The 27,584-nt window shown below is 46.2% G+C and overlaps 1 long non-coding RNA gene across 1 annotated transcript in view; it reads right to left on the bottom strand.

Annotated features, from left to right (window-relative positions):
- Window positions 1-2,395: 2,395 nt before the first annotated feature.
- The window catches only part of LOC137617957 (uncharacterized), a 36,069-nt gene continuing 10,880 nt past the window's right edge, over window positions 2,396-27,584 (bottom strand). Inside the window, exons 2-3 of the long non-coding RNA XR_011039709.1 lie at window positions 5,574-5,676; window positions 2,396-4,639 (exon numbers count right to left, since the gene is read on the bottom strand). This is a non-coding gene — a long non-coding RNA (uncharacterized lncRNA). The remainder of the gene's footprint in view (window positions 4,640-5,573; window positions 5,677-27,584) is intronic.

Here is a 27,584-nt window from a genome sequence, read left to right as displayed (position 1 = left end):
TCTACTTGAGATACACCAGCCATACTCCTTAGACACTTCATCTCAAACACATTCAATTTCTGTCTCTCCGTCACTTTCATTCCCCACAACTCTGATCAATACATCACTGTTGATACAATCACTTTCTCATACAGAAGTCTCTTTACACCCATGCCCAACCCTCTATTCTTTACCACTCCCTTCATTGCCCCCAACACTTTGCATCCTCCATTCACTCACTCATGTACATCTGCTTCCACTCCACCATTTGCTACAACAACAGACCCCAAGTACTTAAAATGATCCACCTCCTCAAGTAACTCTCTATTCAACATGACATTCAACCTTGCACCACCTTCCCTTCTTGTACATCTCATAACCTTACTCTTACCCACATTAACTCTCAACTTCCTTCTCTCACACACCTTTCCAAATTCTGTCACTAATCGGTCAAGCTTCTCTTCCGTGAAGCAAAACAACAGATTTACCTCCCATTCCTGATCATTCTCGTCTACCAATTTTAATCCTCATCCAAGCACTTGAGCATTCACCTCGCTCACCACTCCATCAACATACAAGTTAAACAACCACAGCGACATCACACATCCCTGCCTCAGCTCCACTCTCACCAGAAACCAATCGCTCACTTCACTTCCTATCCTAACACACGCTTTACTACCTTTGTAGAAACTTTTCCCTGCTTGCAACAACCTTCCACCAATTCCATACAACCTCATCACATTCCACATCGTTTCCCTATCAACTCTATCATACGCTTTCTCAAGATCCATAAACGCAACATACACCTCCTTACCTTTTGCTAAATATTTCTCGCATATCTGCCTAACAATAAAAATCTGATTCATACCTCCCTTACCTCTTCTAAAACCACCCTGTACTTCTAAGATTGCATTCACTGTTTTATCCTTAATCCTATTAATCAGTACTCTACCATAAACTTCTCCAACCACACTCAACAAACTAATACCCCTTGAATTACAACACTCATGCACATCTCCCTTACCCTTATATAGTGGTACAATACAAGCACAAACCCAATCTACTGGTACCATTGACAACACAAAACAATCTCACCAACCATTCAAGTACAGTCACACCCCTTTCATTCAACATTTCAGCTTTCATACCATCCATACCAGATGCTTTTCCACTTTCATTTCATCTAGTGCTCGCCTCACTTCCTCTCTTGTAATCTCTCTCTCATTCTCATCTCCCATCACTGGCACCTCAACACCTGCAACAGCAATTATATCTGCCTCCCTATTATCCTCAACATTCAGTAAACTTTCAAAATATTCTGCCCACCTTTTCCTTTCCTCCTCTCCTTTTAACAACCTTCCATTTCCATCTTTCCCTTTCTCTTCAATTCTCAAACTAGCCTTCCTTTTTCATGGATAAAAATAATGATTACATAGTTTTTGGTTTGAAATATTTCATTAAAGATATTTGGTAATTATGCTACAGTTTTGTGAGTCATATATCTGCCCCTAGTTTGTGTGATAGAGAAAGTGTAAAAGAATGGGAAGTATATAAATGAGAAAATGAAAGATAATGATGGAAAGGAAGAAGTCAATGACATAGCCTGCATTTTTAAGATGCTGGATAAAAAAAAAAAAAAAAAAAAAAAAACCTTATATTTGCATAATGAAGGGATACAGAGAAAAACAAATTAAGAGGTTTAAATAAGTCTCCAAAATGATGAAAGAATGAGAAAATCATGGACTTTCTGCCATGAAATTATTTGATAGAATACTGTACAGAGGTACTTCTGTATACAAGAGACTCTTAATACGTGAAAATTGGTATACTGTACAAGCATAAAAATTCAAAATCAGTTTAGGTGGTCTGCAAGAAAAAATTTCTTTCAGTATGGACTCTTTTTGTGGAGAAATACTGTATGAACGAAGTTATTCTGCAATGTGCTAAATATTTTGGATGTGGTGAAACAATATCTCCAAGTTTCAAATTAACTTTTTGATGACCGATGGACATATTATACGTCCTATAAGTCTTCAACCCCTAGATGACCGAAGGATGTAATATACATTCTCAAAAGGGTATCTTTTTCAAAACGGCTATTAATCAAAAATTAAATTTGGGCCTAAGCAAATATCAACTCTATGATAGTGGGTGAGCCATAGTTGAACTTCATGCTATTGGTCTGGAATAATAATTCAAAAATAACTTATTTTCTACCAGTCACTTCCTTCACACAAAATATTTAATTTTTAAAATCTTTTATTTCATAATTTATGAATAATTTTCTGGGTCACATTGGAAAAACTATAAACCCTCTTTATATAAAATCTGTTCAGGAACAAGATACAAGAATTTTAAAATTCATATTGAATTTGTTTGCCAAATATTCGTGTATAAGTAGCATTTTTTTTTTTTTTTTTTTTTTTTGTCCACCTATCTATAAATTTTCTACAGACAGACATGTTCTACTGCAATTCTGATAAACCATCTATCAAAAAAAATCAATGTTATAACTTGAATATTATGCTTGCTACAGTGATTTGAAAAAAAAAATCCCAGTTTCTTGTTAGCGCTCACAAACTCGGCCCTGGGAACGAACAACACTATTAATTGACCGGTCATCAGAGAGTTAATATGCTTTAAATATCTGAAGTGAGTTGAGATGTCACTGTGAATAACATACTGTAATCATTATTAGCTTTAGTGTGTGAGCATTCAATCAATTTTTAAAATATGCCTGGGCATTGGTCCTTGGTAACTTTATCATCATTTTCTTATAGGGGGGAAAGACAAAAGTTTGGTATTTTGTTAAAGGGGAAAGGATTGAAATATTCTGAAGAGGGAATATCATGTGTCCAAAAACCGTGCCTGTACAGGCACTACAAAAATAAACAAAAATAAGCAGCAGCCTATTGGACATGTGCACTGGTAAGTAGGATTACATCATCCGCATTAATTATTCTACAAAACTATCAATTCTTCCCAGCACACAAAGCTGGGAAGCTCCACAATCAGGATGGCCTCAATCCCGCTATCCATATCTATCTGGCTACAGCAAGTACGTACTCCATGATGAGAGCATGAAAAAGACAGACGCCCTTCACGGGTTTGCCTGAGACCTACGAAATTACACTAATAGAATATGATTAAGAAGGAAACAACATGAAGAAGGGAAAAAAAGACTCAATGTATTTGTATACAGAGAATAAAGGAAGACTGCTTGAGCATGTTATAAAAATACTGAAAAATATAGAAGAGGAAAGGAGATAAACTACAGAAATATCAACAGAACTTACATAAAAGTGGAAAAGATTACAATAAATATTTGTGAATATCCAAGCAGAGACTATTGCCATTAACTGCCAGATTGCCTCAATACTGTACTAGAGTCTTAAGCCTATTGTAAGGAGAGAAATTGTGAAATTTTTATCTTGAAGGATACATCAATATAGTCAAAGCTTCAAGAAAGAAGCTGTATGAACATCAAGGAGATTCACAAAAATAATACATGATAGACATTACAAAGGCAGAGGATATCATTAAATAGGCTAATAATATTACGCAAATCTAAAATGAAACAATAGTAGGAGAATCAGAAAAATTGTGTCAAATACCAGTAGAAATGCCGGCAAAAGACGTACAGTTAGGACAGTGGCCATGCAGTTGAACTGTTTAACAAATGTTATATATTGTTTAATTTACCAGCTCACTTTGCATTTCAAATCTAAAAGGAGAAAGAGATTCTTGAAGCCCAAAATGTATTACAAGGATGATGTGGAATAGAGGAATGTGGAGAAAAGTGTGGTGATGAATAGACAGTTCTTAGAAGTAGTGTATTTCAGTTACCTTTAGGACAGACTGAACTTAGAGGCAGAGGGTGTGAGGTTAGAAATGAGTACCTGAGCCATGGATGAAATGGAGTACGATTGCTTGACTGCACGCAAATAAAAAAAAGCCCCATCAGAAGAGGAGGCTAAGACTTACATTGAGCACATATGGTTTGTGCTACTCTACACAGCAGAAACATGAAGTACCAACAAAAATTGGAAGACTACAAAATAGGTTTATAGAGTGCCGTAGCCAGACTACAGAGTGAAGAGGCAATATGAAGTTAAAAGTTAAGAAATTGGACGGCAAAACAAAAGAAGGGAAGTAGGAACAGATCTATAGTAGATGGCTATAAAGTGAGTGGAGCTAGTTCAGGCAGAGACACTACAAACACTTTTAAAGTTATGCCTACAATCCTCCACTTGAGGCAAACTGATTACACTACTAAATTAAAGTAAGCAAAACAAAGCTTAGGGTGACAATGAAGAAAGTACGGAAGATAACTAATCATAGTGGCTGTGTTTTTGTACTGTTGTATTAGTTTAACAGATGTTGTCATTCATAACAGGTAAAGCCCTGACTCACAAAACACTTCAAAGCTCAAAAAAGTATTCACCACATCACATATAAGCTTAGTTAATCCTATCAAAAAATCACAAACTCAAAAAATCCCCTCAGATAGACTAAGGAGGAAAAGAGTATTTAAATCTGCACTGAATGTCAGCTGTCCCTCTGGAGATAGGTCTGGAGAATACGATTTGTTTCAGACATCAGACGTTGCTTGGCCATCTTGTTTGTCTTGTAGACGGATAATGTTGTCTTCATCAGGAACCTGAAATGAATTTGTCATTTAGTACCAGTTTCAAAATAGGACCCTGCACACCACTTCATGGTATGAATTATTTTCTATGGACCTCGAATACAATGTACTGTACAAATTATATTTACAAAGACCAATGCTGACTGGACTTTTCTAAAGGTTCTCATACATTTTTTTACAAGATTATCATTATAGTTACTAAAATACTCAAGCCATCAACTATGACGTCAAAATATTTATAGATATTGCACACAGATTCAACACTTCCCAACCCCTACTCCAACTACAACCTCTGTATGCCTTTCATTATCCAACATTGTTTTCCTTCCCTTGTCACTCCTCTTTCATTTCTTCCTGTTCTAACTTTTCTAACATATTGGTAAATTTCTTAATACTAATAAATATAATTGAAAAATACATTAATTACAACGAACCAGTGTTGAAGAAACAGAAAGAAATGGAGTTATTACCTGGACTAGATGATTTACAGGAATAAATGTACACCAGTAAATGGTACTAACTCAGGGGCTCAAATTATTTGTTATCTGAGCAATAAGCTCTTCTAGCATTCTGCAACCCTATTGCCATTACCCTTAAAATAATTTAGAAAGACTACAGCTTCCTATTCACAAACTCTCATGGGGCTCCTCTGAGGGACTCCCTATAAGGGGATTGAATGTCAAATAACAAATAATAATTGAATTTGATTGCTAACATACAAGTGACCTCAAAAAAGGGTAACTGTTGCACCTAAAAACACAAAACAATTGAGAGAGAGAGAGAGAGAGAGAGAGAGAGAGAGAGAGAGAGAGAGAGAGAGAGAGAGAGAGAGAGAGAGAGAGAGAGAGAGAGAGAGAGAGAGAGTATGGATAGGCAAGGATTAAGAAATTGCAAAAACACTAAGATGAATTTCATACTCCTGTGCTATTTAAAGTTTTCTTAATACCTTTGGTTGGGCCATTTCATCATTAAGTACATTTTCTTTGAGGCAGGCTACCAGGTAGTATTTCCAACTTCCAGCTAATTGTGTGTTTTACAGTCCAAGTCACCTGTAATGAAAATTTTTTTTCAAATAGGCTACACTGTATTGTAATTCAAATATTTCTTTTAAAAATTCCCAGAAATACTTTTATCTCAGTAACTTGGTTAACAAAAAAAAAACATATAAAAAAATAGTTCATACAATACAAAATAACAAATTTTGAAAGTAATATGACAAATTCGTAGATAATTTGTATTTTTCCTAACCATACAAACCGTAGCTATTTAGATAGGGTATTACTTTCGGCGTAGCAGGAATGACGAGCCATTAGATTTTTAACAAGGGTTAACTACCACCTCGCTAGTTAGCGGGGGGGGGGGGGGGGGGGTTAGCTAGCTATCCCTCCCCCCTCACACACCGGTGAACTAATTCACTTCGCTTAGAGGTAGGACTTCACGAGGGACAGGGCCGGCGGGCAAGTATGATTAAATAGCTAAGGTTTGTATGGTTAGGACTTAACCCTTAGGTAGGGTGACTTAACCCTTAGGTAGGGTGGTAAGTCCCAGCCTTACTGGCTCTGGCTTTGCCCGGGGACTCAGAATCCGAGTGTGTAGCACTCGAGATAAGGAGTGCCTGCACCTCGCAAATCCCTTGCTCTGCAAGAAACGTGTGGCCTATGTAAGCTTGTGTGTGAAGGAATGAAGTGTGACTCGTCCTAGGAAGTTGACCTGTAATCCTTTAGATGGAATTCTAGGGTAGGACATTCCCAATACCACCTCGTCAGGGTATGGGGGACGCGACAGTATTACCTTAATACTAGGAACACAAGGAAGCATGGTTTACCTGCAGTGGTTTGAGGTCAGCTGTGCAGAGAACCCAGGATGCTGCTTTCCCCAAGAGAGGGGAGGATGAAGAAAAGAATAAGGGCCAGGCATACTTTTTCATTCACGCAGACTAAAACCGGGTAACAATGCCCTCAACCTTCTGCTACTTGTCCATTAAGGAGCCTGAGGTTTAGACCAGCTGTTGTGCAGCCACCACAGGGCCGATAGAGAATGTATCGAGCCTCCTGTGGGTCACGTCCTGCAGGTAGTGGACTGTGAAGGTCGTTTGACGCTTCCAGACCACAGCTTGTAGAACCTGCGTCACTGAGTAGTTTCTCTTGAATGCCAGGGACGTAGCGATGCCTCTGACATCGTGTGCTCTAGGGCGACGTGATGGAGGAGGGTCTAGATTCAGGAAATGGTGGATGACCCTGCGAATCCATGCTGAGATGGTGCTCTTAGTGACCCTCCTCTTCGTCCTTCCTGTGCTCACAAACAATGCTCGCACTTGAGGACGAGCTGCAGCTGTTCTCTTAAGATAGAGCCTCAGACTCCTTACTGGGCACAGTAGGAGATGGTCTGGGTCATCTGTTACAGAACGGAGACTCGAAATCCTGAAGAAGTCGAACCGTTGGTTCGGAATCCCGGGATTTTGAGTCTTAGCCACGAACTCAGGGATGAACCCAAACGTTACCTCCCCCCATACCCTTGAATGGGCAACGTCGTATGAGAGACCATGAATTTTGCAGACTCGCTTGGCCGAGGCCAATGCGAGTAGGCACACCGTCTTCCAAGTCAGGTGACGATCAGAAGCCTGGCGTTATGGATTCGAACGGAGGTCTCTTAAGAGACCTGAGGACTCGAACCAGGTTCCATGGAGGTGGTCTCACTTCCGACTGAGGGCAGGTAAGCTCGTAGCTTCGTATGAGTAGAGAAAGTTCCAGCGAGGAGGAAATGTCCATTCCTTTCAGCCTGAAGGCTAGGCTTAAGGCTGAGCGATAGCCTTTCACTGCCGAGACTGAAAGGCGCATTTCTTCCCGCAAATACACGAGAAACTCCGCTATTGCTGGAATAGTGGCATCGAGGGGAGAGATACCCCTTCTGCGACACCAACCACAGAAGACTCTCCACTTCGCCTGGTAGACCCCTGCGGATGACTTTCGCAGGTGTCGAGACATCCTTTCAGCAAATTGTTGCGAAAAGCCTCTCTCTGTGAGGAGATGCTGGATAGTCTCCAGGCGTGGAGCCGCAGCGAAGCTACGGCTTTGTGGAAGATGTTGGCGTGTGGTTGTTTGAATAGCTCGTGTCGTGGAGGAAGTTCTCTCGGGAGTTCCGTCAGGAGCTACAGAAGGTCCGGAAACCACTCTGCGTGATGCCATAGCGGAGCTATCAAGGTCACTGAAAGGTTGACCGATATTCTGGTCTTGTTGAGTACCCTCCTCATCAGACAGAACGGGGGAAAGGCGTATACATCGATGTTGTCCCACCGTTGTTGGAAAGCATCTTGCCAGAGAGCCTTGGGGTCCGGGACTGGGGAGCAGTAAAGCAGAAGCTTGAAATTCAAAGCTGTCGAGTACAGATCCACCGTCGGGGAATCCCACAAAGTCTGGACTTTGTTGGCTACTAGACGATCCAAAGACCACTCGGTAATCACTATCTGGGATGCCCTGCTCAGACTGTCGGCGAGCACATTCCTCTTGCCTGGAATGAAACGAGCTGATAGTGGAATCGAGTGGACTTCGGTCCATCTCAGTATCTCTACTGCAAGATGGGATAGCTGCTCTGAAAAGGTACCTCCCTGCTTGTTGATGTAAGCCACTACCGTGGTGTTGTCGCTCATCACCACCACGGAGTGACCCGCCAGGTACTGTTGGATCTGTTGAAGTGCCAGGAATACAGACTTCATCTCTAGCAGATTTATCTGGGGGCACTTTTCTGATTCTGACCAGAGGCCTGAGGTCCTGTGGTTCAGAACATGGGCCCCCCACCCTTTCTTTGAGGCGTTCGAAAACAGCATCAAATCCGGGGGGAGGACGAGAAGATCCACTCCCTTTCGTAGGTTCTCGTGTCACCCACCACTGAAGGTCCGTCCGTTCCGCAGGACCCATAGGGACCATGACGTCTGGGGAATCGTGTTCTTGATTCCACCTAGACTTGAATCGCCATTGCAGGGATTTCATCCTGAGGTGACCGTTTGGAACTAGACGGGCCAGGGAAGAAAGGTGACCGAGGAGACGTAACCACGATTGGGCTGGGAGTTCTTCTCGTCTGAGGAAAGGATCTACAACCCTCCTCAGCCTTGCTATCCTGTCGTCTGATGGGAAGGCTTTGTGGAGATTGGTGTCCAATATCATGCCTAGATATACCAGTCGCTGAATTGGAAGCAGAGAAGACTTCTCGAGATTTACCATGATCCCTAGATCTTGGCAAAGTCCCAGAAGCTTGTCTCAGTGTCGAAGAAGGGTAGACTCCGAGTCTGCCAGGATCAGCCAGTCGTCCAGATAACGGAGGAGACGGATGCCGATCCTGTGTGCCCACGAAGAAATCAGGGTGAACACTCTGGTAAATACCTGAGGTGCTGTGGAGAGACCGAAACACAGCACCTTGAACTGGTAGATCTTGTTGTCTAGGCTGAATCTTAAGTACTTCCTGGAAGACGGATGGATTGGGATCTGGAAGTACGCGTCCTTCAGATCCAGTGTACACATGAAGTCTTACGGTCTCACTGCATGTCTGACCGTGTCTGCTGTCTCCATGCTGAACGGAGTTTGTTTGACAAACTTGTTCAGAGCTGAGAGGTCGATGACTGGTCTCCAGCCTCCAGACGCCTTCTTTACAAGAAAGAGTATACTGAAGAAGCCTGGGAAGCCGTCAACGACCTCCTGGAGAGCATCCTTCTTCAGCATGGTCTCGACTTCTGCCCGTAGGGTTAGCCCTTTGCCGATCCCATGGCATAAGAGCTCAACGACACTGGATTCGCTGTCAGGGGAAGAAGAGATGCTATGAACGGGACGGGATATCCCTGACTGATCACGGAGATCTTCCAGGAATCAGCCCCGAGTTGCTGCCACCTGAATGCGCAACTTTTTAGGCATCCCCCACTGGTGGACATGCAGGGGGATTGCCAATCATAGCATTTGCGGCCTCAGCCGCTCCCTCTAGGATTCTTGCCTCCCCTGGAGGACTTTTTGCCCTTCTTGTCTCTGACAGGAAAGGGCTGCTGCTTGGACACCGTCGTCTTTGCTGCTGCTGCCGGTTTCGTCGTCTTGGACTGGCGAGGTTGTTGAGGTGCTGGAGGTTTGTAGGGCTTTATTGTAAGAGCCCTATGGAGAAGAGAGTCATGGTTCGACTTTCTCCACCTCTCAGCTGCCTGTTCCACATCCTTGAGCTCAAACAAACTCTTTCCCAGGAGGGAAGTGTGTCTGAGCTTGCAGACATCCACGGCTGGGACCTTCGAGTGGAACCTCTCAGTCACCGCATCATGTCGCTTCAGGATCGAATTTGCCTACAAGTTCAAGACTTGGTGGGCCAGAAACTCAATGGTGCGCGTGCCCGAAGAGAGGGAGATCTCCAAGGCCTTCCTGGTGCTCTCCTTGGACAGATCCTCGGTTCGTAGCAGGATGCCCAGAGACCCCAGCCAGACATCCAGCCACGAAGTGGCCTGCATGGCACACTTTGCGACCTTCTCGTGATTCAGGATCTGTTGCCGAAAATGTCACTTGCCGGCTGGAGTGTTTCTCAAGAGAGACTCCCCTGGCAAGCTCTTCCACAGAGTGGTGAAGTGGATGAGCTAAACAAGACTCCTCCATGATCTCAAAATACCTCCTCTGTTGGACACGAGGAGGTGGGAGGAGCTTGTTGCCAGCAGTGGAACGGCTGGAGGAGGCAAGCTCGGAGAGCTGGCCCTCAACCTTATCCCTGGCACTCTTCACCCCTTGGGACCAAGGCAAAGCTGCACTGGCCTTAGTGGGTTTCTGAATGCCCAAGACTCGGTCCAGGACCGTGTTCTTGCCCTCACGAGGGGCAATCTCCGGGTCCTTGAACCCACTGAGATGCCTCATCATCGTCAAGACTTGCCAAAAGGCATGTTCTGACTCTTGCTGCTCTCCTCCTGGTGAACTGGCAGCAAAGTCTCCTGTCCCCAGATGCTCTACTTGGGGGGACACGTGGACATTCTCCTGGGGTCTCGCTGGCTCTGGTTGAATCCTGGAAGACAACTTCGGGATAGTCTTCGAGTCCTTGGGTTCCCTTCCAGGAGGGATGCAGGACTCCAGCAACAAAGTCTGAGGGCTCTTCTCCGCCCCAACATAGGAAGATTCTCCTACTCGCGATGGGGTCTCTCCCATTGGTGTGGTGGAGGAAGGTCTCACCTCGGTAGATTCTCCTGAGGACGGAAAAGCTTCGTCCAAAGGAGAAGGAGAGAACGTCAGTGGGGGGGGAAGGAGCCTTCCTTACGGACTTCTTAGGAGCCAGTTTGACCCTGGGAGAAGTCACAACGATCTCTACTCCTCTCTTCCTCTTCAGTGGGGTCGGAGCTGCCGTTGGTTTGAGACCCAAATCAGCGAAGGCAGGCTTAACAGCCTGGACGACAGCTCTGATAAGGGACCCAAACCATGGCTGCTTACTGACAGACACAGTGTCAGAGACTCCCGCTGGAGGGAAGAGGATCTTGCAATCCTTCGGAGTAGATACCATGGGGCCTGCCTGAAATGAAAGGGAAGATGATTGGTGCCTAGACCTCTCTGAAGACCTCCCCTCCTCCTGCGAGCGCCCTGGGGGGGGGGGGGGGACCATGAAGAAGATGACCTGATTGCTCTCGCTCCAGAAGACTCGCTAGGAAGCTTGCATTGCGAAACCCGGAGGGAATCGCGCTTGGGCTCGCGCGCGATGGAGCAATCCCAGGTTCGCGCACGTATTCGTGCGCGCGGGCAAGGGCAGGCGAGGGCGCGCGTGAGCACGCGGGCGAGGGCGCGCGTGAGCACGCGGGCGAGGGCGCGCGTGAGCACGCGGGCGAGGGCGCGCGGGCGAGGGCGCGCGGGCGAGGGCGCGCGGGCGAGGGCGCGCGGGCGAGGGCGCGCGGGCGAGGGCGCGCGGGCGAGGGCGCGCGGGCGAGGGCGCGCGTGAGCGCACGGGCGAGGGCGCGCGTGAGCACGCGGGCGAGGGCGCGTGGGGGTGCGGGCAAGTGCTGGTGACCAGGAGAATGACGGCGTGTAGGCGAACGACAGAACACAGGCGAGCAATGGCACACAGGAGAGCGATGGCGCGCAGGGCGAGCGACTGCGCACAGGTGAGGTTGCGCGTGGGCGCGCAGGTGATCTTCTGCAAGCAGGCTCGAGGGCACGTTGGCGTGCTGGAGAGTGATGGCGCGCAGGGGATGGGGTGCGCGGACGCACCGGAGATCGCTGTCGTGCAGGTGCGCGATCTGGAGAAGACAGATGGGATCAGCAGGCTTAGAAGCGAGTGAAGGAGACTGCTCGTGGGCATGTGGGCGCGTCGTACGCCGTCCACCTCTGGAAGTGCGCATGGTAGGAGCTGGAACCTGTGGGCGCGAAGGTGACTGAGCGTGATGGCGTGTAGGCGAGGGTTGACGAGAGGGCGAGTTCCGAGGGTGCGCAGGTGAACGCTGGCAAGAAGGAGAAGGGTGAGGCTTCCTTCCTACGCCCAGATCCGAAGATCGTGGGCACGCGGGCGAGCGATGACGAGTAGTCACGCGCTGGCGCGCAGGGGAAGTTCACTGGCGAGCTGGAGATCGTGGGCACGCAGGCGATCGTGGGCATGTAGGGCGCATATCAGGATCAGGGCGCGCGGTTGTGCGCTGGCGAGGAGGAGATCGCCGGCGTACAGGAGATCGCTGACGCGCAGGAGAGCGCTTGCGAGTAGTAGCGCGCTGGCGAGCAGGAGAGCGCTGACATGTCGACTCTGCCATAGGAGATCGCTGGCGCGTTGTTTCCAGCACAGGATGACACTCAGCAACAGCAGGAACAGGAGAAGGCTTGCGCGTAGCTGCGCGCGAGCGAGCAGGAGAACATGGGCGCACAGGTAAAACCTGGCACTTAAGGGACTTGCTCACATTGTGAGACAAGCCCTTTTGCCCCGAAGGGACCGGTGCCCGTTGGATAACGGGGTGCGAGGGCGCCCACTGCGCATCAGCTGCCACGAACGGTGAAGGAGTGTCAGCAGGTCTGGCAGGCGTAGGAGATCGCGAGTGATCTGCAGAGAGGTCCAGAGATGCGGCTGCAACGGTCAACTCACAACAAGGAGGATCCTCTGTGGGGGACAGCGAGGGCGAGGAGCCTCCTAACTCCCTTGTGGGGAGAAGGAAGACCTCTACGGCGAAGAGGAGGGCGAGCCTTGCGACGCATACGTCGTCTGGGAGAAGGAACACCATCGTCGGTCCTCCGAAGAGGAGTCTCTGTCAGTGAACTCCCCCGAGGGGGAGAATCGCCTGCAGGAGCGACCGTTGGACTCAGCTCCTCCCTCGAAGGGTGTTCGGAGGGGGGAACTGAGCCTTCAGCAACATCAGCACCCAAGGCAGGGATTTGACCCGACCCGTCAGAAGCCTCTGCCACAACAACGTCAACGATAGACAGAGGGTCAACCTCCGCTATCATCGGCAACTGTTTGACAGCTGCGCCCAACTGGATCAAGTCAAACAGAGGTTCCCTGGAGGGAAAACCCTTAAGCCCCAAGGAAGCCCAAAGCTGCAATAAATAATCATTATAAACAGAGGAAGAAATAGATAAATCCTCCCCTGGAGGAGGAGGAGGAGCTGCCTTGCTATGGGAGGCAATTCCCTCTCCCGAACCCCGAGGTCGGTCAACAAAAGAACGGCCTACGCTACCACTCGACGGTATCTCACGAGAGACCGATCGAGCACGAGCTTCAGAGGAGGTTCAGGCAACGGAAGAGGAGTACTGTATCTGGAATTTTCCTTCTTCAAGGAAACCCTTGAAGGAGAAAGATCCCGCTTAGACTTCCTCTTCCGTCTCCGGGAGACCACTGGGAGGTAGAACACTCCCTGCACACACTGCAGACTTTATCCTTATCACACCGTTGACCTCTGCAGAACGGACACAAGGTGTGAGGGTCCGTCTCGACCGCCGACATATAAGTCCCACAAGGGCGGTCGGGTAAACCAGGGCATTTCCGCATGATAAGGAGAGAGGCCAACTTCCAAACACACAAACTGAGAGAGAAAGCAAAAAAGATTAAGGCTGTTAATGCGAGGGTGAGAGCAGACACGTCTGACCATCACCCAAGCCAAAAGTGAAGTGAATCAGTTCACAGGTGTGTGAGGGGGGAGGGGTAGCTAGCTACCCCTCCCCTACCCCCCCCCCCCCCAACTAGCGAGGGGGTAGTTAACCCTCGTTAAAAATCTAATGGCTCGTCATTTCAGCTACGCCGAAAGTAATACCCTATTCAAATAGCGTGGTTTGTATTTCGGTTACGGAAGAATTGTATTTTTCCTAGCCATACAAACCCTAAGTCCTCTACACAGGCTGGAATTGGTCGTTGTAACATAACAAGCAGTTATCCAATTGGAGAGGGTGCAGGTCAAGGAGTCCCGCCCCATTCCAATCAGGTCATAACTCACTTTTGATACTTTACGTCAAGACTTGGATGGGTGGTTTGAGGAGGGCTTGACCTGTGGAGAAGCAAAGCAAGGCACTAGCACCCCCTATCTGTTTATCATAAGGATGAGAAACTAAAAGCCTCTGGGTTGTACAATGAATTGTACCATACCAAGTAAAGAGAAATGTTATTTTGATAATAAAATAAATTTTTGAATATGCTGTACTTACCCGGTGATTATAATAGCTGCAACTCTGTTGCTCGACAGAAAAACTCTACGTAAAAATTCGCCAGCGATCGCTACACAGGTAGGGGGTGTACTCAACAGCGCCATCTATCGTTCAGATACCCATTACTCATTGTAAACAAAGAACTCAATTTTCTACTCGGTCCACTGTGTCTTAATTTATAATCACCGGGTAAGTATATTCAAAAATTTATTTTATTATCAAAATAACATTTTTCAATATTTAACTTAGCCGGTGATTATAATAGCTGATTCACACCCAGGGGTGTGGGTAGAGACCAGCAAAATATGTTTACATCATATGAGCTAAGAATTTTTATTTCATTTTAGAAGTTATCAAAATAACTAAACAAAATAAATAGGTACCTGGTAAGGAAGTCGACTTGAACAATTACTCTGCCTTTTTAAGTACGTCTTCCTTACGGAGCCTCGCGATCCTCTTAGGATGCTGAGCGACCCCTAGGAGCTGAAGTATCAAGGGTTGCAACCCATACAACAGGACCTCATCAAAACCTCTAATCTAGGCGCTTCTCAAGAAATGACTTTGACCACCCGCCAAATCAACTAGGATGCGAAAGGCTTCTTAGCCTTCCGGACAATCCAAAATGTTATTTTCATTAGTAAAATAAATTTTTGAATATACTTACCCGATGATCATGTAGCTGTCAACTCTGTTGCCCGACAGAAATCTACGGTCGGTATACGCCAGCGATCGCTATACAGGTGGGGGTGTACACAACAGCGCCATCTGTGAGCAGGTACTCAAGTACTTCTTGTCAACAAGAACTCAATTTTCTCCTCGGTCCACTGGTTCTCTATGGGGAGGAAGGGCGGGTCCTTAAATTCATGATCATCGGGTAAGTATATTCAAAAATTTATTTTACTAATGAAAATAACATTTTTCAATATTAATCTTACCCGATGATCATGTAGCTGATTCACACCCAGGGTGGTGGGTGGAGACCAGCATACATGTTAACAAAGAAGCTAAGTATCCCGTATCTTATTTTAGCCGTTATTCAAAATAACAAACATAAAATAAATAAGTACCTGGTAAGGAAGTCGACTTGAACCATTACTCTGCCTTTTTAAGTACGTCTTCCTTACTAAGCCTAGCGATCCTCTTAGAATGCTGAGCGACTCCTAGGTGCTGAAGTATTAAGGGCTGCAACCCATACTAAAGGACCTCATCACAACCTCTAATCTAGGCGCTTCTCAAGAAAGAATTTGACCACCCGCCAAATCAACCAGGATGCGGAAGGCTTCTTAGCCTTCCGGACAACCCAGAAATATTTCAAGAGAAAGATTAAAAAGGTTCTGGAATTAGGGAATTGTAGTGGTGGAGCCCCCACCACTACTGCACTCGTTGCTACGAATGGTCCCAGAGTGTAGCAGTTCTCGTAAAGAGACTGGACATTCTTAAGATAAAAGACGCGAACACTGATTAGCTTTTCCAAAAGGTTGCGTCGAAAATATTTTGCAGAGATCTATTTTATTAAAAGGTCACGGAAGTTGTGATAGCTCTAACTTCGTGTGTCCTTACCTTCAGCCAAGCTTGGTCTTCCTCATTCAGAAGGGAATGAGCTTCTCCTATTAACAGTCTGAAAATAATAGGATAAAGAATTCTCTGACATAGGCAAAGATGAATTCTTAACTGAACACCATAAAGCTTCAGACGGGCCTCATAAAGGTTTTTAAAAAAAAAGAACTTAAGAGCTCTACAGGACATAATACTCTTTCTAGTTCCTTTCCAACCATATCGATAAGTTTGGAATAACGAACGATATTGGTCAAGGCCGAGAAGGCAGCTCGTGTTTGGCTAGAAAACCAAGATGTAGAACATGTAGCCGTTTCGGATGAAAATCCGATGTTCTTGCTGAAGGCATGAATCTCACTGACTCTTTTACCTGGTAAAGCATATCAGGAAAAGAGTCTTAAAGGTGAGATCTTTCAGGGAGGCTGATTGAAGTGGTTCGAACCTGTCTAACATAAGGAATCTTAGAACCACGTCTAAATTCCAACCAGGTGTAACCAAACGACGCTCCTTCGTGGTCTCAAAAGACTTAAGGAGGTCCTGTAGATCTTTATTGTTAAAAAGATCTAAGCCTCTGTGACGGAAGACTGATGCCAACAAGCTTCTGTAACACTTGAGAGTGGGAGCTGAAAGAGATCACTCTTTTCTCAGATATAAGAGGAAGTCAGCTATTTGAGTTACAGAGGTACTGGTCGAGGATACGGATACTGACTTGCACCAGTTTAGGAAGATTCCCCACTTCGATTGGTAGACTCTAAGGGTGGATGTTCTCCTTGCTCTAACAATCGCTCTGGTTGCCTCCTTCGAAAAACCTCTAGTTCTCGAGAGTCTTTCGATACTCAGAAGGCAGTGAGACGAAGAGCGTGGAGGCCTTGGAGTACCTTCTTACGCGTGGCAGACGTAGCAGGTCCACCCTTAGGGGAAGAGTTCTGGGAACGTCTACTAGCCATCGAAGTACCTCGGTAAGTTATTCTCTCGCGGGCCAGAGGGAAGCAACTAGTGTCCCAACGTGAGAGGCGAACTTCTGCAGTACCTTGTTGACAAACTAGAACGGAGGGAATGCATATAGATCTAGATGAGACTAATCTAGTAGAAAGGCATCTAAAAGAACCACTGCTGGGTCTGTTGAGAGCCTCTTGGACATCGAGGTTGCGAAGAGATCCATGGTTGGATGGCCCCAAGTGACCCAAAGTCTCTTGCATACATCTCTGTGGAGGGTCCAATATGTTGGAATTATTGTCCCTTCCTACTGAGACAAACTGCTAAGACATTCAAGTTGCCTTGGAAGAAATTTGTTACTAGTGAAAAGTCAAGACCTGTTGAACAGGAGAGGAGGTCACTAGCGAACTCGCACCATGTCAGAGAGTAGGTCCCTCCTTGCTAGGAGATGAACATCAAAGCAGGGAGTTGTCCGTGTTGACCTCCATTACTTTGTCTTGAAGGAGAGACCTGAAGCTTTTCCAGGTCAGACTTACTGCCAGAAGCTTCTTGCAGTTAAAATGCATTGTCCTTTGACGCGAGTTCCATAATCCCAGGCATTCCCTACCGCCTAAGGTCGCACCCCAGCCTACGTCCGATGCGTCTGAGAAGAGAACGTGGTTGGGAGTCTGAACAGTCAGGGGAAGACCCTATAAAAGGTTGATAAAGTCCTTTCCTCAGGTTAGACCAGACTTATCTTCCGGAAACCGGGATCGAGACCGCTTGTAGCGTCTTGTCCTTTTCCAGTGAAGAGCTAGATGAAACCGAAGAGGACGGAGGTGTAGTCTTCCAAGTGACACCAAATGCACCACGGATGACAGTGTCCTAACCAGACTCATCCACAGCCTGACAGGGCCGTATTCCTTCTTCAGCATCTTCTGGATGGATAGCAGGGCTGGGGATTGATCTTCTCGTTCAGCCATGTCCTCATCAGAGGGTTCCTCATCCGAAACTGATGAGGAAACGGCAACGGAGTGGGCAACGTCTGACTCGCTGAATCCGGTCGCACTGGTGGATGCGTGACGGAGCCGGACACAAGATCATGGTACTGCTGCACCGTCTGTGAACTGTCAACCATGGGGAAGCGAGGAAGTACAGCGACAACCCGAAACTGTCTAGACTGTCTGGGTAGTACAGACAACTCCTTATCGGGTTGCTGAGGTTGCCGCACTGCGTCACAACAAGTCACCTCTGCTGGTTGTTGAACGTCTTCCCAGTGACTCACTGACTCCGAAAAAAATCCTCTATCAAGGACTAAGCTTGGACTGCATGTCTTGCAACAAAGCCCAAGGTCTATGGGAGCAGGTGTGGCAACAGACGGGGTTAGCGACTGAAGCGGAACCATTTACCCTCCCTGGAAGCATGTTATGCTTAAATAAAAGTCCATAGGAGGCTAAGCAGCTTAAGGCTCCTCTCCAAATGACAGAGTCCTCAAGGGAATATCAGAAGGAGGGAGAACAGCACTTTCTCATCTACAGGAACCATATCCGAGAAAAGCTAGGTTCTCTCAGTGAGGGTTTCACTGGTGCAAAAGCAGCAGACCAGAAGGCAACGTATGAAACTGCTTGACAGTCTGTGAACTGTCAAAAACTGAACTGTCAACCACAACAGGAGCGTGAGGACATACAGCACTGGTGTATAAGTAGCAGACCAGAAGGCAACGTCATGTAACTGTATGACAGTTTGTGAGTTGGCAACAACCAAAGTTGTGTGGGGAAGCCTCAACTCCTGACTGACTAGTTTGCTGCTGGCGAGTGGCGGTAACCACAGTGTGTTGCGGAGGCTGACACACCGTGTCAAAACACGGCAGCTTGTGGTAGCTCACGCACGGCAACGGAGTGCTCTGTGTGTGGGAGTCATCATACATCTGGCAGGGTTGACTTGTGCATGGGTGGAGGAGCTCTCACAACAAGAGTGTGAGAGCAGGAAGCCATGCCGGGCGCACAACCGTGGGAGGTGTAGGCCCACGGGTGCATCGTCAACCTTCTCCGCAGTCGGAGTGTGGGAGCTGGCAACAACAAAAGCAGAGTGCTGGAGCGTGGGAGGGGCTGCGGTGGGTTGAGGAGCATGCGGTATGGTATGCGGAGCAAGCTGTAAGGTATGCGGCTCATGCTGCATGGTATGCGGAGCATGCTGTAAGGTATGCAGAGCATGCTGCATGGTATGCGGAGCATGCTGTAAGGTATGCAGAGCATGCTGCATGGGCTGCGGAGAATGCCGCATAATGCTGGAACCCGGCAGCTCTACAGAACCTTCCCACTGCTGATGCGGTAGCTCACGCATGTTAGCAGATGGTGCAGCAAGAACATGCGTCTGGCAGGGTGGACTGCGCATCGGTGGTGGAGCTCTCACAGGTGGAGGGTGGGAGCAGGCAGCCGCAGTATCTGCTGAGCGCACAACCTCGGCGGGTTGTAGGTTAACAGGTGCATTGTCAACCTTCCAGCATGATACTCCTGCATGAAGGAGCAAGCTGAGACTGTATAGTCTGCAGCATGGACCACTAGGGTCTATGAAAGACAACAACAAACGGAGCTACTGTCCGTTGTGACTGAGGGTCTAAAACCGCTGGTGCGGCAACAGACGGAGTTACTGCCTGTTGCGGTACCACCTTGCCTCTCTTGGGAGGTGTGCAGTTGTCGTACTGCAGCAAGTCCGAACTGACCCAGTGGCTACACCTAGGCCGTTGGACTTGCGCGGAAGGGACCGACTTGCACTTAAAAGCTGCAAGATTTGGTCCATGGTTTCTGCGAGAAACCTCTTCCGCAGACGAGGAATAAATGGGCTCTCTCGTCTTTGTGTGGGTGGGGTGATCACGTCGGCAACGTGTGTAGATACACCCGAAACCACGGAGGGAAACGTCTGTTCGTTGATCAAGGCCTGTGGAACCCATAAGTCCTTCGACATTACTTCTCCCCTGGGCTTGGGAGCTTGTAAGAGGTATCGGACTAGGTGAACAACTGGCACGAACAGAAGAACCCTCGAACGCAACACTGTAACACTTTGCGCATATCACTTTATCACTTTTGATTTTCTGTTTGCACTTATTTCACTGAACTCGAAACTTTAAGTGGTTTGTACCTGAAACACGCAATCCTATCCTTCATTAAAAGGTAGTAATTGCGAAAACAGTATTACAATGTAACAGAAAAACATAATGAAAGATAAAGAATTCAGTGGCTGGAAAAGAGACTAAACACTAGTTCAAATAAACTACGTTTAAAATCTCTCACCGCATAAAGCCTGGGAACAAGAATAAAATTCTAGAAACGTTTTACCTTCTTCCCCTATAGCGACTAGGGAGAAGAGCAAAAAACGAGAACAACGTTACCCGCTTGAACGAAACGTTTATCCTCCTCTCTCTCCCTCCGTCTCTATCTCTCTCTCTCTCTCTCTCTTGACTTAGAACCTGAGAGATGAGCCCAATTATATATATCGTTAAAACATATTATTTGTTAAAGGAAAAAAACTGAAAGGTTTCCCAAATAAAAAGTTCCTTTATTAAATTAAAACCATTTAAGCTAAGAAAGAATGAACGAAACGCTAGAATCGGTTTACTCTTACTGCAACGTGAAACCGTGAAATACTCTCTCTATCGTAACGATAGAGCGCAAGTTGAACGTTCTGAACGTCAACAACTGCGGAGACTAAACAAAACGTTAGTTCAACTTTGAAAACAGTACGAGACTATCAAAGAAATTCTTTCAAAAACATTAAAATTAAAATAGCATAAATTCTTAACAGGAAAAACGATATGACGGGCTCAATGTTAATTAACTTCGGTTCCAAGTAAGGACCGCCTACTATTAGGAAAGGTCGCATATAAACAAACATAAAAATTAATTTTTATAAGTTTATAATAAATGGAAGTTAATCGAAGAGGCCTATAAATGGCGGAGACATATAAAATAAATCTATAACTTTGTTAAGCAAAATTACCAAAAACCTAAACACACTTCCGTCTGAGGGAAGGGTGGGAAAAAAAAGTGAAAGAGAGTCTATACTCTCTTCGACACCAACACTACCGTCTAAGGGAAGGGTCGGCCATATAAAAGTGAAAGAGAGTCCATACTCTCTTCGTCACCATAATTGAATCAAATTAATTCCAAAAGCTTGCTAAGCTAATGATAAAGCTTCCTGAATAGCGAAGGCTAAACTCTAGAGCAAATACATCACCAAATCGTGAACAATAACTCCAGAATCAACAGCGTATCCAAGTAGGTCTAGCCGGTGGCACGACAGAGGAAAAATTGAGTTCTTGTTGACAAGAAGTACTTGAGTACCTGCTCACAGATGGCGCTGTTGTGTACACCCCCACCTGTATAGCGATCGCTGGCGTATCCCGACCGTAGATTTCTGTCGGGCAACAGAGTTGACAGCTACATGATCATCGGGTAAGATTAATATTGAAAAAACAACAATAAAAACATTTCAAGAGAAAGATTAAAAAGGTTATGGAATTAGGGAATTGTAGTGGTTGAGCCCTCACCCACTACTGCAATCGTTGCTACGAATGGTCCCAGAGCGTAGCAGTTCTCGTAAAGAGACTGGACATCCTTAAGATAAAAAGACGCGAACACTGACTTGCTTTTCCAATAGGTTGCGTCCATTATACTTCGCAGAGATCTATTTTGTTTAAAGGCCACGGAAGTTGCGACAGTTCAACTTCGTGTGTCCTTACCTTCAGCAAAGCTTGGTCTTCCTCATTCAGATGGGAATGAGCTTCTCGTATTAACAGTCTGATAAAATAGGATAAAGCATTCTTTGACATAGGCAAAGATGGTTTCTTAACTGAACACCATAAAGCTTCAGACGGGCCTCGTAAAGGTTTAGTTCGTTTTAAATAGAACTTAAGAGCTCTTACAGGGCATAAGACTCTTTCTAGTTCATTTCCAACCATACGATAAGCTTGGAATATCGAACGATTTTGGCCAAGGTCGAGAAGGCAGCTCGTTTTTGGCTAGAAAACCAAGTTGTAGAGAACATGTAGCCGTTTCAGATGAGAATCCGATGTTCTTGCTGAAGGCATGAATCTCACTGACTCTTTTAGCTGTGGCTAAGCATACCAGGAAAAGTGTCTTTAAGGTGAGATCTTTCAGGGAGGCTGATTGTAGCGGCTCGAACCTGTCTGACATAAGGAATCTTAGTACCACGTCTAAATTCCAACCAGGTGTAACCAAACGACGCTCCTTCGTGGTCTCAAAAGACTTAAGGAGGTCCTGTAGATCTTTTTGTTGGAAAGATCTAAGCCTCTGTGACGGAAGACTGATGCCAACATGCTTCTGTAACCTTTGATAGTGGGACCTGAAAGAGATCGTTCTTTCCTCAGATATAAGAGGAAGTCAGCTATTTGAGTTACAGAGGTACTGGTTGAGGATACGGATACTGACTTGCACCAGTTTCGTAAGATTTCCCACTTCGATTGGTAGACTCTAAGGGTGGATGTTCTCCTTGCTCTAGCAATCGCTCTGGCTGCCTCCTTCGAAAAGCCTCTAGCTCTCGAGAGTCTTTCGATAGTCTGAAGGCAGTCAGACGAAGAGCGTGGAGGCCTTGGTGTACCTTCTTTACGTGTGGCTGACGTAGAAGGTCCACCCTTAGGGGAAGTGTTCTGGGAACGTCTACTAGCCATCGAAGTACCTCGGTGAACCATTCTCTCGCGGGCCAGAGGGGAGCAACTAGCGTCAACCTTGTCCCTTCGTGAGAGGCGAACTTCTGCAGTACCTTGTTGACAATCTTGAACGGAGGGAATGCATATAGATCTAGATGTGACCAGTCTAGGAGAAAGGCATCTATATGAACTGCTGCTGGGTCCGGGAATGGAGAGCAAAATATTGGGAGCCTCTTGGTCATCGAGGTTGCGAAGAGATCTATGGTTGGCTGGCCCCAGGTGGCCCAAAGTCTCTTGCATACATCCTTGTGGAGGGTCCATTCTGTTGGAATTATTTGTCCCTTCCGACTGAGACAATCTGCCATGACATTCAAGTTGCCTTGGATGAACCTCGTTACTAGTGATATGTTTAGACCTTTTGACCAGGTGAGGAGGTCCCTTGCGATCTCGTACAACGTCAGAGAGTAGGTCCCTCCTTGCTTGGAGATGTACGCCAAAGCCGTGGTGTTGTCCGAGTTCACCTCCACCACTTTGCCTTGAAGGAGAGACCTGAAGCTTTTCCAGGCCAGACGTACTGCCAGTAGCTCCTTGCAGTTGAAATGCATTGTCCTTTGACTCGAGTTCCATATCCCGAGCATTCCCGACCGTCTAATGTCGCACCCCAGCCTACGTCCGATGCGTCCGAGAAGAGAACGTGGTTGGGAGTCTGAACAGCCAGGGGAAGACCCTCTCTTAGGTTGATATTGTCCTTTCACCAAGTCAGACAAGACTTTATCTTTTCGGAAACCGGGATCGAGACCGCTTCTAGCGTCTTGTCCTTTTTCCAGTGAAAAGCTAGATGGTATTGAAGAGGACGGAGGTGTAGTCTTCCTAGTGACACAAATTGATCCACGGATGACAGTGTCCCTACTAGACTCATCCACAGTCTGACTGAGCAGCGTTCCTTCTTCAGCATCTTCTGGATGGATAGCAGGGCTGGGGGCTGATCGTCTTGTTGTTCAGCAACGTCCTCATCAGAGGGTTCCTCATCCGAAACTGATGAGGAAACGGCAACGGAGTGGGCAACGTCTGGCTCGCTGAATCCGGTCGCACTGGTGGATGCGTGACGGAGCCGGACGCAATATCATGGAACTGCTGCACAGTCTGTGAACTGTCAACAACCATGAGTGCGCGAGGAAGCACAGCGTCAACCCGAGACTGTCTAGACCGTCTGGGTTGTGCAGTCAACACGCTACCGGGTTGCTGAGGTTGACGCACTGCGTCAAAACAAGTCACCTCTGCTGGTTGTTGAACGTCCTGAACGTCAAAAACCACCTCCGAGCGTCGCTTAATGTCAACGTGCGGCTGGCAACCCACACTGGGTCGCATCGGTGGAGAAACCACCTCAACTGGCAGACGTGAGTAGGTTACCTCAGCGTCAACAGGGCGCACAACCGACCGGTTGGAAGGTTGTTGGCCAGAAGGTTCTTCTCCGCATTTAAGTCCTCTATCAAGGACGCAAGCTTGGACTGCATGTCTTGCAGCAAAGCCCATTTAGGGTCTACGGGAGCAGGTGTGGCAATAGACGGGGTTAGCGACTGAGGCGGAACCGTTTACCATCCCTGAAAGCCTTGTTATGTGTGACATAATAGTACAGCAAAACTTCAAAGGCTCGACAACAGCTGTGAAGTTGACCTGTAAACAACTTGGAGCGTCTCCTGGCTAGGTGCCAGGGAGAGTCTACCAGAATTGAGAAGTCTATCTGGGCAGAGTCATGAACTCCCAAGCCGAGAACTTCTCTCGTGTCATATCAGACTCTCGCTCTATAAACCAGTTTAAAAGAAGGGAAAGCAAAGGCTGTATCCCCCAAACTCCTCCTGGTGAAAAACCAGTCGCCTAGCCAACGTAACGCTCTCTAGGAGAGCGAGAGAGCACTAGCTTAAAAACAACGGCTTCGAAGTAGCTAGGCCTAGTGTAAGCTCTGACGTTTAGGCGAACGAGGAGCAGCAGTTACAAAAAGATCCGGACGAAGATCCTTAAAAAAAATCATCATGATTTAATTAAAGTCCATAGGAGGCTAAGCAGCTTTAGGCTCCTCTCCATCTGACAGAGTCCTCAAGGGAATATCAGTAGGAGGGAGAACAGCAACTTCCTCATCTACAGGAACCTTGTCCGATAAAAGCTGAGTCTCTTACTGGTGCATTAGTAGCGGACCAGAACGCAACGTCATGTAACTGCTTGACAGTCTGTGAACTGTCAACAACTGAACTGTCAACCACAACAGGTGCGTGAGGACGCACAGCGTCCACTCGAGACTGCTTTGACTGCCTAGACTGAGCAGTCAAAACAACTCTAGAATGCGGAGGTTGACGCACAGCGTCAAAACAAGTCAACTTTGATTGTTAGTGAACGTCTTGAACGTCAACAGGAGCATCAGCCAGTGGCCTAACGTCCAAATGCGGCTGAAAAACCACACGAGACCGCATCGAGTGTGGTTCTAAACAACCTGACTGACGTGACTAAGCTACGCCAACGTCAACAGTAAGCACAAAGGAACGTTAGGTTGGCTGAAAGCCTGGATATCGATGAGATAAACGGCTAGACTCAACGGACTAATCGGCAGAATAGTCTTCCATAAGGGAGGCAAGCATATACTGCATGTTTTGCCATACAACCCCTTAAGGATCAACGGAAATGGTTGTGGTAATAGACGAGGGTAACGTCTGTGACCGCAACACTTTGCCTACAAAAAAAGACTCTCGGAGTCTGTGTTACGATTTTGTTAGGCGGCGAGCAGTTATCCGATGACTGCATAGGGTCAGAGCTGTCCTAATGGCTGTAACCAGGACGCTGGACCTGTCCTGAAAGGACTGACTTTCGCTTAAGGGCTCCGAAACCTTGTGACAGGTTTCTTATGCGAAAAGCCTATGGATGGCGAGGAGAAACAACGTCTCTCTCGTCTTATGGTAGGGGAGATCTTGGTAAGATACACCCGATACCATAGAGGGAAAACGTCTGTTCGTTGGTCAAGGCCTCTCGAACCCATAAGTCGTTTGACATTACTTCTCCCCTGGGCTTGGGAGCTTGTAAGAGGTCCCGGACTAGGTGAACGACAGGCACGAACAGACGAACCATCGGACGCAACACTGTAACACTTTGCGCCTCGGACGCAACACTGTAACACTTTGCGCATATCACTTTATCACTTCGATTTTCTGTTTTGCACTTATTTTTACCTGAAACGCAATTCTACCCTTCATTAAAAGGTAGTAATTGCGAAATTAGTCGTATAATGCAAGCTCATTAATACCAGCAAAAAACAGAAAACATATTTTAAGATAAAAAGAAAAATCAGTGGCTGGGAAAGAGACTAAACACTAGTTCATATAACTACGTTTTCAATCTCTCACCGCACATAGCCTGGGGACGAGAATAAAAACCTAAAAACGTTTTATCCTTCCTCCCCGTACAGCGACTAGGGACGTGAGTAACACGAGAACAACGTTACCCGCTTGAACGGAACGTTTTCTCTCCTCTCTCTCCCTCCGTCTCTATCTCTCTCTCTCTCTTTCTCTCTTGATTTCGCACCTAAGAGAAGAGCCCAATTATATATCGTCAAAAAAACATGTTATTTGACTAAAGGAAAAAACTGAAAGGTTTTTCAAATAAAAAGTTCCTTTAAATTAGAATTTAAAACATTTAAGCTAAGAAAGAATGAACAAAACGTCAGAATCGATTTACTCTTACTGCAAAGTGAAACCGTGATACACTCTCTCTATATCGTAACGATAGAGCGCATGTTGAACGTCCTGAACGTCAACAACTGCGTAGCATAAAAAACTAAACGTTAGTTCATCTTTGAAAACAGTACGAAGACTATCAAAGAAATTCTTTCATAAAAAATTACATTTAAAAAGTTTTAAATCCTTAGCTCTTTAAAAGCTAAAGACGATATAAAGGGCTCAACGTTGATTAACTTCGGTTTCCAAGTTAGGGCCGCCTACTCTCAGGAAAGTTCTATATAAACAAAGCATTAAAAATTTATTTTTATATGTTTATAAAAAATAGAAAGTTAATCGAAGAGGCCTAATAAAGGCGGAGAGATATAAAATATATATAGCAAAATCTATAACGTGATAAGATAATTACTAAAAGCTTAAACACACTTCCGTCTAAGGGAAGGGTCGGCCATTTAAAAGTGAAAGAAAGTCCATACTCTCTTTGTCACCATAATTAAATCTATCCAAAACGAGTTCAAGTTTTCAGATGAAGATAAAACACCTGCATAGCGAAAGCTCAAAACTAGAATAGTGTACTTCACCAAATAGTTGTGAAAACAAATCCAGTTAGCAACAGCGAATTAGTAGGTCTTGCCGGTAGCCCGACAGAGAGAAAATTGAGTTCTTTGTTTACAATGAGTAATGGGTATCTGAACGACAGATGGCGCTGTTGAGTACACCCCCTACCTGTGTAGCGATCGCTGCCGAATTTTTACGTAGAGTTTTTCTGTCGAGCAACAGAGTTGCAGCTATTATAATCACCGGCTAAGTTAAATATTGAAAAACCTTACTCCCCAGAAGTAGAAGTCAGTAAGAATCAAACACCAAGAGCATGAATAAAACGGGTTGGTTTCAGATTCACCATCACCCAGCTTGCAGGGGAGATGGGGAGCTAACCTTAGGTGAATACAAAGAATGGTGCTTTGAAGTACAACTTACCAGCATCTGGTCTGACCAGCATGTAAAGCATTGACCGCCGACCATAAGAGAGGGGTAGAAGAATGAAGGAGAAATGCCAGTTATTTAATAACCTTTTATTCTCAACTTATGTCGAAACGTTACCACAGACAAAATACATCTTTTTCCCATGTGGGAGCTGGGCTTATTACACAACAGCTTGAGCAGCCACCACAGGTCCAAGCCAATAGGAAATGAAGGGTGTCCGCCTTCCCGACACCTGGCCCACTGGCAGATTTCTCTTGAAAGCAAGTGTGGGGACAAACACCCGACTTCCTAAGCCCTGGTCCTGGTCGGTGCCTTGACTCTCACATCAACTAAGGCGTACGCTCTACCGATTGTCTCACGAAGTCAAAAAGAACATTCCTTGACACCATTTTCTTGGACCTGTCAGTGCTAACAAAAAAGTCTCCTACACTCAGACCTGAGGTGTCGGGCCATTTTAAGATAGCACAACAGGGACTTCAATTGACATACGAGTATCTCATCACAATCTGATG

This window comes from Palaemon carinicauda, chromosome 24 (genome assembly GCF_036898095.1).
Source record: "Palaemon carinicauda isolate YSFRI2023 chromosome 24, ASM3689809v2, whole genome shotgun sequence".
In the NCBI taxonomy this organism is placed as follows: Eukaryota; Metazoa; Arthropoda; class Malacostraca; order Decapoda; family Palaemonidae; genus Palaemon; species Palaemon carinicauda.
Note: the sequence above shows the minus strand (reverse complement) of the source record. Positions and strands in the feature narration are given on the sequence as shown.